This window comes from Pan troglodytes, chromosome 18 (assembly GCF_028858775.2).
Source record: "Pan troglodytes isolate AG18354 chromosome 18, NHGRI_mPanTro3-v2.0_pri, whole genome shotgun sequence".
NCBI classification, from domain to species: Eukaryota; Metazoa; Chordata; class Mammalia; order Primates; family Hominidae; genus Pan; species Pan troglodytes.
Genome location: NC_072416.2, coordinates 70294520 through 70306132, shown reverse-complemented (window position 1 = coordinate 70306132; position 11613 = coordinate 70294520). Strand labels below are relative to the sequence as shown.

Here is an 11613-nt window from a genome sequence, read left to right as displayed (position 1 = left end):
ATTTTTAAACATTAATAATAGCTAACATTCACCAAGCCCCTTTTGTGTGGCACAGTCAAAGACTGCATATGTATCATCTTATTTAATGCTCACAACAACCTAATGAGAAAGGCAAAATCATTACTCCCACTTTATAATAAACTAAGACTTAGAGGAGTTAAAATGACAACTGAAACACATTATAGCATTTCACCAAAACAACATAGCATTTCACTGACAAATTATATAAACTGTTGGTGAAGAAAGAAAATGTTTAAAAAATATGTAGCTTGCTATTTCATGACTCAGTATCTCCTTGCTACATGTTTGTATGTTGAGTCCTTTCCACAACTTAATCTTCAGGTAACTTGATTACACATCATTTTTCATGATGATTAGGTAACAGTAGTCAATTGCCTTTTCAGTTTCAATGCATGTTTTGTTTTTTTTTTCTTTTTGAGACAAAGTCTCGATTTGTTGCCTGGGCTGGAGTGCAGTGGATCAATCACAGCTCATGGCAGCCTTAACTTCCCGGGTTAAAGCGATCCTCCCACTTTAGCCTCCTGAGCAGCTAGCACTACAGGCATGTGCCACCACACCTAATATTTTTTTCATTTTTTTGTACAGGCAGGATCTTGTTCTGTTGCCCAGAATGGCCTTGAACTCTTGGCCTCAAGCAATCCTCCTGCCTTGGCCTCCCAAAGTGCTGGGATCACAGGTGTGAGCCTAGCCTCAATGCAATTTTGATGATTTATTTATTTAATTTTCATTTTTATCAATACTTTTAAGTAGATGTTTTTGAAAGTCAAAATATCCTATAAATTATAACAGAAAATAGTAGTCCTTTGTTCAACTTCTACTATCTAAAGTCAACCACTTTCAAATAATTTAGCTGTTTCTTCTAGTATCTGTGTCTGTATTTCTGAAGAACATGCTGGCCTTACAACGTCTTGATTTTTTTCTATTTTAGGCACAACATCCTGACTTCTTAAGAGTGGATTAGGATTTAGTTATCTTATGCTTCCCCTACATTTTGTGCATGCCCACACACTTTTGAATCCTTGCAAAGAACTTATGAAGTAGGTTTTTTTTTTTTTTTTTTTTTTTTTTTGAGACAGAGTCTTGCTCTGTTCCCCAGGCTAGAGTGCAGTGGGGTGATCTCGGCTCACTGCAACCTCTGCCTCCCGGGTTCAAGAGATTCTCGTGCCTCAGCTTCCCAAGTAGCTGGGACTACAGGTGCATGTCACCACACCCGTCTACTTTTTTGTATTTTTCATGGAGGTTTTGCCATGTTGCCCAGGCTGGTCTTGAACTCCTGAGCTCAAGCGATCCATCTGCCTTGGCCTTCCAAAGGGCTGGTATTACAGGTGTGAGCCACAGTGCCTGGCCCGAAGTAGATATTATTATCTCTGTTTGACAGAAAAAAAAAAAAAAGACTCAGAGAAGTTATGTATCTTGTTGTAGATTAAGATTCAAAGCAGTTCTTACTCCAAGCTTCTCTTTCAATCAGATACTCTAACATGCTCCATTTCCTTGAAGATACTTTAACACCCCTCACTCTCATCAAGAAGAAAAATTTTTGTCAGACAACAAAACAGCCATTCTATGGCCACACTTTGTTCTACCACACTTTGTTAAAAGTGGATCCCAGGAAAACTTGTAACCTCAAGATTTTAACTAAATTGGGACTAAAATCCAGGATTTGAACCACCATCAAACTGGATTATACTTTATTACTTCTGCCACCTTGGCACTGGTCCCCATTTGGCCTTATCACCTCTGTCTTCCCTGTTCTGCTACCTTTTGCCTAATCTTCATTACTTCAAACACAGAATATTGTAAAGCCTCCCAAAAAGTTCTCCAAACCACATCCATACCACCTTATGCATCACTGCCAATCAATCTTCCTGAAACAGAGTTCCAACCTGCCATCCCTGTTAAAATCTTCTATGGATTTACACTTGGCTCCAAATTAAATACAAGGGCTCAAGACCGTCCATCCAATGGTCTAAACATTTATTGCTCTCAGAACTCAACCTCTAAATTACTGTATTCTCTTTTTTTCAAACATCCTCATTTCTATTTTGCCACTATCTTTTTTCATCCCATTTCTTGCTCATCATTTCTGCTTTTAGAAGTACCCCAATTCCCAATTTAAGTTCCACTTTTCCTTGTTTTCCCAGTTAGAAATTTTTTATTGATTTTTTGAAACTTCCTTAGTTTATGCTTCTTTTATATAACTGATACACAAATAATGGAAGCCAGAACATAATGTTTTACTTCCCCAATAGGTGGTAAGTTTTACAAAGATAGGGACAATGACTTGTTCATTTAATGTTACTCATGGTGCTTAGCAGTGTCTTGAACAAGAATCCATTAGATGTTTACTGAATGAACAAACAAATTTAGGTTTAGTTTAGAAATCAAACATGGTTTTGGGCAAAATGAAATCAAAACAAAAAGTATATACAGAGGTCTCAAAATGTCTTTTCCCTAATCCTTTAAAATGACTTTTTATGTTGTATGTACATCCTGTTGAGTTCAAGTTACTTTTTTTTTTTTTTGAGACGGAGTTTTGCTCTTGTTGCCCAGGCTGGAGTGCAATGGCGTGATCTCGGCTCACTGCAACCTCTGCCTCCTGGGTTCAGGTGATTCTCCTGCCTCAACCTCCCAAGTAGCTGGGATTACAGGCATGCGCTACCACGCCCGCCTACTTTTGTATTTTTAGTAGAGATGGGGTTTCTCCAAGTTGGTTAGGGTGGTCTCAAACTCCCGATCTCAGGTGATCCACCCACCTCAGCCTCCCAAAGTGCTGGGATTACAGCTGTGAGCTACCGAGCCTGGCCCAAGTTACTTCTTCATAAGTTTCAGAGAAAGCCAATTAAGATAAATAATAACAGAGATATAGACAAATGGAACAGAACAGAGCCCTCAGAAATAATACCACACATCTACAACCATCTGATCTTCGATAAACCTGACAAAAACAAGAAATGGGGAAAGGATTCCCTATTTAATAAATGGTGCTGGGAAAACTGGCTAGCCATATGTTGAAAGCTGAAACTGGATTCCTTCCGTACACCTTATACAAAAATTAATTCAAGATGGATTACAGACTTAAAGGTTAGACCTAAAACCATAAAAACCCTAGAAGAAAACCTAGGCAATACCATTCAGGACATAGGCATGGGCAAGGACTTCATGTCTAAAACACCAAAAGCAATGGCAACAGAAGCCAAAATTGACAAATGGGATCTAATTAAACTAAAGAGCTTCTGCACAACAAAAGAAACTACCATCAGAGTGAATAGGCAACCTACAGAATGGGAGAAAATTTTTGCAATCTACTCATCTGACAAAGGACTAATATCCAGAATCTACAATGAACTCAAACAAATTTACAAGAAAAAAACAAACAACCCCATCAAAAAGTGGGCAAAGGATATGAACAGACACTTCTCAAAAGAAGACATTTATGCAGCCAACAGGCACATGAAAAAATGCTCATCATCCCTGGCCATCAGAGAAAAGCAAATCAAAACCACAATGAGACACCATCTCTCACCAGTTAGAATGGTGATCATCAAAAAGTCAGGAAACAACAGGTGCTGGAGAGGATGTGGAGAAATAGGAACACTTTTACACTGTTGGTGGGACTGTAAACTAGTTCAACCATTGTGGAAGACAGTGTGGCGATTCCTCAAGGATCTAGAACTAGAAATACCATTTGACTCAGCCATCCCATTACTGGCTATATACCCAAAGGATTATAAATCATCCTGCTATAAAGACACATGCACACGTATGTTTATTGCGGCACTATTCACAATAGCAAAGACTTGGAACCAACCCAAATGCCCACCAATGACAGACTGGATTAAGAAAATGTGGCACATATACACCATGGAATACTATGCAGCCAGAAAAAAGGATGAGTTAATGTCCTTTGTAGGGACATGGATGAAGCTGGAAACCATCATTCTCAGCAAACTATTGCAAGGACCAAAAACCAAACACCGCATGCTCTCACTCATAGGTGGGAATTGAACAATGAGAACACTTAGACACAGGAAGGGGAACATCACACACTGGGGCCTGTCATGGGGTGGGGGGAGGGGGAGGGATAGCATTAGGAGATATACCTAATATAAATGACAAGTTAATGGGTGCAGCACACCAACATGGCCCATGTATACATATGTAACAAACCTGCACATTGTGCACATGTACCCTAGAACTTAAAGTATAATAACAAAAAAAAGATAAATAATAAGAAAAAGAATATATAAAGTAGGGTAGATTCAAGAATGATCTAAAAAATGGTGAGTAAAATAAAATTATAATGCTGCTCTAATTCTAGAACAATAGGAGCACATTTATCATAAAAATTTCCATCAGACAAGATGGCTACTGTATGTCTTCTGCCACAGTTCTTTTAAAGGAGATCCCAGGAAAACTCATAGAGAAAGGCAGATATTGCCCCCTGGGCTGAGTCAGAGAATGCCTCTGAAATAAGGAGGTGGGAATGTTATTTTTACTCAAATATCTTTGATTTCATGATTTGTGATTCAAAAAAAAAAAAACTGTTGAGCGTAGATGGACTCGAACCAGTAAGCACAAATATTTACAATTATTTATTTATACCTGTTTTTAAAAATAACAAAAAATATCTGAGAAAGGCAAATTTGGTGCCCAGCTATCAAAAGTTTATTTTGAAAAACTATTCAGAGTATCCTCTTCCCAATTCTCAATTTAAGAAAGGAAAAATACAATTTTGTAATCTTGTAATTAGTGAAAAAAGATCCAAGGCTGGTAAATCAACATCTTCATGTAGTATAAAATCAATAATACACAGAAACAAAATTAATGAATACATTTTAATGAAGTATATCAAATAATTGTAACTGGGAAATTAATAATAGTACTTGAATTTTAAATTGTGATCGTCTTTCAAGAAGTCCAAAATATGTTACAACCCTGAAGCCCAGCTCTTTACCATCATGGGACCAGGCATGAACCCTTCCATCTATACTCTGGATGTTGCCATGGGGTTGGATCTATGTAGTATCTCTTCAGGGATGCAACCTTCACAATCATCTGGCAACTGTTATTAGGTTTCCGAACTTTAACTTCCTTGTTCCATCTTGTAGTACAATTAGGAATCTCTTGAAAGTGACACCAGGAAGTGCATTGTTGCATGCAAAAGGAGACAATTAAGTTACCTTCTCTTCCAGAAAAGTGAGTTCTAAGAGTTAGAAAGGACTTGGATAAATGGTATATATGGAGAGGGAATTCCTTCAGAAAGGAAAAAGTGATTTTTTTTCTATATTAGCATTGTAGGTTAGAAATGTCTAATGGAACGAACACGTCCTACATCTTGAATTTTTCTAAATTGCATGGAGCAGAAAATGGATTTCAACCGACTTTTTATATGAAAATTAGTTGGTTGATGGATTTAAGTTTTTTTTTTTCTTTTCTGAATTGGAAGTTACTATGACCAGGATGCAGGCAAGAGCTAAAATATTTTCCCTGACTTCCAAGGAATGGTGTTCAGGCAGTTATATTCCTGGAAAGTTCTTTCTTGCCCTGGAGAAACTAGTTTTACTGTTGTTAAGATTTGGTTATCTAAGTCTCTATTTCTGTCTGTCTTTCTAACCATCCATCAAAGACTATCGTGAAAGAAGAGAACTTTTGAAGAAAGGAGTAAAAAGGGACATGGTAGGGAGGCAGTGAAGACTAAAAAGGAAGGGAGAAAGAGAGGCCATTCCAAATATCCTGAAATAGCAGAGTGGTCTGAGTGTGGGCCACCGGCCAGGAGCTGCCAGGGAAAGGCCAAAGAAGGATCCAATCCTGAAGTGGCAAGTAAAATGCCCAGAACTCCCTTAAATCAGAATCTTGCCTCCAAATTGTCCAGTCTTCAACTTGAACTTGCCGACTGGTCACCTTGCCACCTTGGGAGTGGCCGACCTGCCTGTGCTGCACTTTGCTCTGCCACCATTTGCCTACTCCATGAGGACATCTCCCCACAGTAGCTCCCAGGAGGCTGTGGCTACCCAGAGGGCAGTGGAGGAAAATCTTTGGGCTGAGATATTAGAAATGAACACACTCATTGAACTAGTTTCCTTTTATTAAATATAGCCAATCCCTCAAGGAACCAAAACAATATAACGAAGAGTCAGCTAGATCAACAGATCAGTATGAAGAGCCCAGAGACAGACCCAAGCATGTGTGGGAACTTGGTATTTGAAGGAAGTTACTTCACAAATTTTTGAGTGAAAGAACAGATTATTCAATAAGTGGTTTCGGACAACTGCCTTTTCATACAGAAAAAAATAAAAATAGACTCTTTATCTTAGTGCCCACATAAAATATTTTTCAGATATTGGATTGATGACCTAAAGCGAAAAACAAGCTCAAACTATTAAAGTTGCTTCAAGGTAAAGGAGGCTTTCTTAAATAAGATCAAACCATAAAATTGAAAATTAAAACATACAACAACATAAGTGTTGGCAAAGGAAACGAGGCAGCAGCTCACAGAAAAGTAAATCTGCTTAGCCAATAAGCACATTCCAAAAAATATTTTCACTAGAAAAATAATAATGGGATACCATTTTTAAACCCAGACTGTCAGAAGTTTAAGTGTCAGGTAGTATCAAATATCTGTAAGAAGGTGAGAATTTCATGCACCTCTGAGGGGAGTGTCAATTGGTACAACCACTTTGATAAGAATATGTCAGTATCTAATTAACTTTGGAAACACATATCCCTATAATGGGCTATTCCATTTCAGATATATGTCCCAGAGAAAGTACATATGAGTGCACAAGATGTGCATGTGTGTGTTTATTGTAGCCTTGATTGCAATATCAGACATTTGAAAATAATCCAAAAATCTACAAAAACGGAAAATTATGATGAATTTTATACTGCGATGAAAAAGAATAAACTGTCGGATGGGTAGGTCCAAAAAAATTATATTAAACATTAAAAGCAAGAAGCAAAATAATAGAGGATATGTAATATTTTAATATATTCTATGTATTGCTTATGGATGTATCTATAAATGTATGTTAAGATATGAAAAATGAATTTGAAGCATAGATTAAAACAATTCTAAGGCCAGGCATGGTGGCTTATGCCTGTAATCCCAGCACTTTGGGAGGCCAAGGCAGGTGGATCACCTGAGGTCAGAAGTTTGAGACCAGCCTGGTCAACATGGCGAAACCCTGTCTCTACTAAAAAAATACAAAAATTAGGCAGGCGTGGTGGTGGGCGCCTGTAATCCCTGCTACTTGGGAGGCTGAGGCAGGAGAATTGCTTGAACTCGGAAGGCAGAGGTTGCGGTGAGCTGAGATCATGTCATCACACTCCAGCCTGGATGACAAGAGCAAAACTCCGTCTCAAAAACAAAAACAAAAAAACCCCCAAAAAACAAATTCTAGTAGTTGCCTCAGGGGACTGAAAAGAGGAGAACTGGACAGAAGAATGGTGGTTATGAGGACTTTAGCTTTATGTGTAATATTTTATTTTTTAGTGTAGAATGTGATTGGTGTATTATTCTTTATACTTTTCTATATTTTAGCATTTATTTCCCAAAAGTCTAATATGCTACTTTGAGAGATGTTCCCTTTTGACTTCCTAATGTGTTGATATAGACAGTTCCTATACAGGAAGAAGAAACATACATTATAAAGTATATATAAGATTCTCTGTTACTAAAACTGTTTTATGGAAAAAAATTTTTAAATTTTATTTCTGAGAGCCATTATATTCTTATAGTATTCTACGTGAATAGGATAATAAAATTAAACAGTCTTTGTTCTGAAGGAGGACCTCAGAGATCATTACAGAATAACCCCTTCATTTTACAGATGAGACAACGAAAGCACAGAGACTGGGTGAAGGTCACGTAGCTTGTTAGTAATCCAGTCAGGATGAAAACTCCGAGACCACACTGGAATGTTATATACACTATCTTTTCCCAACTGTCATCTTTATTCATTCTTCCTCACCCTCCTCCCTACACACACCATGACAGAATTCTACTCCTCCATTCTTCTTCATGTTATAGTCAGCTTGGGTGTTATTTATGTATGTCTATTATCCTCACGGAACATGAAGTTTTACTCCTGCAAGTCCAAGACCAAGTCTGATTTATCTTTGTAGTTTTGCACATAGTAGGTGATCAATAAATATTTGTTAAATATTCTACCTCAGTTGTTATCTTTATGGTATTGCCAGCTTGGTATGAAGGACAATATATTCAAAGGAATTTAGCACTTAGATTTGTTATAACTCTAATAATAGAGTAATAAAACTATTTAATATCTAATCTTCATTTTAGAGATAACTTGATTCAGGGAGCTGAGCCATAACGTCTCTGCCATGTTTTTTTGATATATACATTATAGGAAAGACATGTCTTTAGCAGCTGAGCTTGCCTTATCACCCTAATGGTGTATGACTCAGTAGAGCACAGGCAGGGTTTTCCTAGAGGGGTGAACGTAAGTGCCCCTCAGTTCTCTCCAGCATCATCTTAATCCTGTATTTCTCAACACTCAGCTCCTGCAGCTGATGCATGTTTAAAAGATTTTCACTCACGCTGTTTTGTCAACGTGATAGATTTTATTCACCAGCTGGGATTTTCATGTGTTCTGTAGCTTCCTATGGCTTTTCATTGGGTTTGGGTCTCTCTCTGCTTTCCTCATATTAGTAATGATTCTGGAATAATGGAAAAGGGCTCAATTCGAGCTTCACAGCAATTTAAATATCACTTTTTATAGTTTTCTCCCTCACATTTCTACAGCATCCTGTCTACTAATATTAACACCCCAGCTTGAGGCAGGCACAGACCAATTCGCTTTATGGATTCTTTGACCCCTAAAAGTCCTTGCTCTGTTTCTGAGCTCTTCCAACAGGAGCCTGGAATTAGCCCCACAAACCTATATCTGCTTGTCCCCTACAAAGGCAAGTGAGAACTAAGGCAACCTTTTTCTCCTCTCTCACAGCAAACTGCATAAATTTTAAATGTACACATATCCTTGCTTGCTTTTAGTAATTCAAATAGCAAATCTGTTCAGAGAACATGTGAAGTAGGTTTGATTTTTTATTGACTGACAACATGAAACTCATGGAATGAACCTAATATGAACTTTCTGAAATCACTGTGGTTGACATACATGAAAAAAACTTGGATTCCTAGTGAGGTCTTCATGGAGTCAAAATTATGTTTTTAACATGTTTAGATATTAATTTTGTTGAGGGGATGGCCAGAAAATAGTATTTATTTCTTACTGAATTTGGAAAAAGTATTTAAAAGAGCATTTTATATTGAATACCTTCCTCTAACTTCTCAGCACTAAATGAATGACTAATTAAATCTGTTATATGAAAACATCATAGCAGATGGTCCTTCCCATTAATAAGTATGTAATGAAACAATAAACATGCTGAAGAGAAAGACATGAGAAATTGCAGATGAGTTGTGCAGTGAGTAATTTATCTCAGGACGCAGGGGTCAACCAATGGGAAAGCTGCTTTGAGAGTGAACATTCCCCTCTTCTTTCTCCATCCTGCTGGTCACCTATTAATGCTGCAAATGATCTATTCAAATTACTGAGTCTTCAGTGTGAAGTGTCCCAGAAAAATACTCTACAGTGCACAAAGATGAAGCTAAAAAGGGCAAACTCATTTATGAATACATAAACAAAAGTTATAATGTTCTAACAAATGGAATCCAGCAATGTATCACAATAATAATGCAGTACGACCAGGAAGGGTTTGTTTTCAGGAATAAAAGAGTATTTCAATATTAGAGAATCTATCAACATAATTCATTACATTACCAAAATTATTACATCTGTAGATGCTGAAAAGGCATTTAATACAATCCCAAAGTCATTCCTAATAAGTAATAAGTAGAAGGAATCTATTTAGCTATAATGAAGGCAATTTTCCAGAAACCAACAGAAAATTTCATTCTTAACAAAACCCTAAGACCATTTCAATTAAAATCAGAAACAATTTGGGAAGGGCCATTAATACTAATTGTTACTTTAATGTTATCTTGGAGCTTATAATAATACATACTTATTATTTATTAACAACAGTGTCATTAGTGACTGCAGGAAAGGCACTGGGAAAGAAACTACTAAGACAGGTGTGCTGGATTGTTCTAATGTTAACAGAGTTACAACGGGAACTGTGTTTTTCATAAATCTTTTCTTTCATGGTTTTGTGCAAGAATTGACAAAAATCAGAGGTCACATGAGACTTGGGAAGCAAAAACAGCCATTATCTTTGAAGATTTTCTGAATCAGATACAATGAAGGATGGATGCAGAAGTGGCCAGTAAATTCATTTGTCATTGTTTTCCCCACTCCATGTCCAGCTCTACTTCCTGACTGCTAGATCTGCTGACCAAAAGTAGCCCCAGGTCCTCCACCAGTTACCTGACTGATGGCTCCACAAGTGGGAGCTATGCAGAGGTACCAGCTTTCCAGAAACTTTTCTGCCATGTCCTCTTCATGTTTTCTTTCTGGCACCTGAGTGTATCTAGCTTTCCAGATTTCTAAGAACATATGTTCAAGAGGGCTTGTTAATGACTTTTCTCTAATCCTCCGACTCCCCATTTTGAATCCTTACTTCCGAACATCTCTCACAATTATGTAAGGTCCTTTTTCTATAATTAAACCCTATTTCATGATATTAGTTGTTCTGCTTCCCTGACTAAAACCCTTAATAATACAATCAGTAAAATAGTTGGTTAACAGGGCTGGATATAAGATAAATGTTAAAAAAAATGTGGTTTTTTTTGGTATTTTAGCAATAAGAAACTAGAAACAAAATGAAAATAATAGAATTTTTTTCCACAACAGTGACAAAAACCATAAAATAAAAGGAATAAAGTTACAAAGAAGGGCATAGGATTATATGAAGAAAAGTATAAAATCTTACTGAAGGACATAAAATATGACCTAAGCAATTGAAAAAGCATTTCATGTTCTTGGACAGGGAGATCAAAGATGATAAGATGTTAATTCTCCAAATTAATGTAAAAGAAAGTGCATTTCCAATTAGGATCCTAACAGAATTTTTAAAAAATAAGTTTTTGTTATCTTAAAATTTATATGTAAGAATAAATGTCTTTTAATATGAAAAAGAACAATGTGTGTGTGTGAGGATTCTTAATTTACTGTTATGTATGAACATATTATACAGTTTTTTGTAATCAAATCAATATGGTATCAGCATGAGATGAGATAAGATTATAGGATAGAAAATTCAGAAGTAGATTGTAATATATATGAGAATTCAGCATGTGAAAAAATTGGTGGCTCAGCTTTGTGGCGGAAGTAAAGTATAACTGACTTAAGCAACAGTGCTTGCATTCATACTTAATATACAGATCATGAGCATAAAGAAAAATTCAGAAGAATGCATAAGTTCGTTAATGCAAATTGTCTAGAGGGTAAGTGTGGGACATAAGGCAGGAATTGGGGTAGAAAGGACAAAAAGAAAAATAATAAAATTGTAAAGCAAACTTAGAATGTATGATGTATACCATGAAAGTAAATTTATATTTTAGTGTGATGTGTGAAAGCATATATAGAGAAATGGATGCGGGCAAGGAGA

The 11613-nt window shown here is 36.7% G+C and overlaps 1 protein-coding gene across 15 annotated transcripts in view; it reads right to left on the bottom strand.

The window, feature by feature from the left end:
• Positions 1 to 11613, bottom strand: part of LOC134808766 (uncharacterized) — a 418516-nt gene that overhangs the window by 113400 nt on the left and 293503 nt on the right. The gene's annotated exons all lie outside the window — the stretch shown is intronic.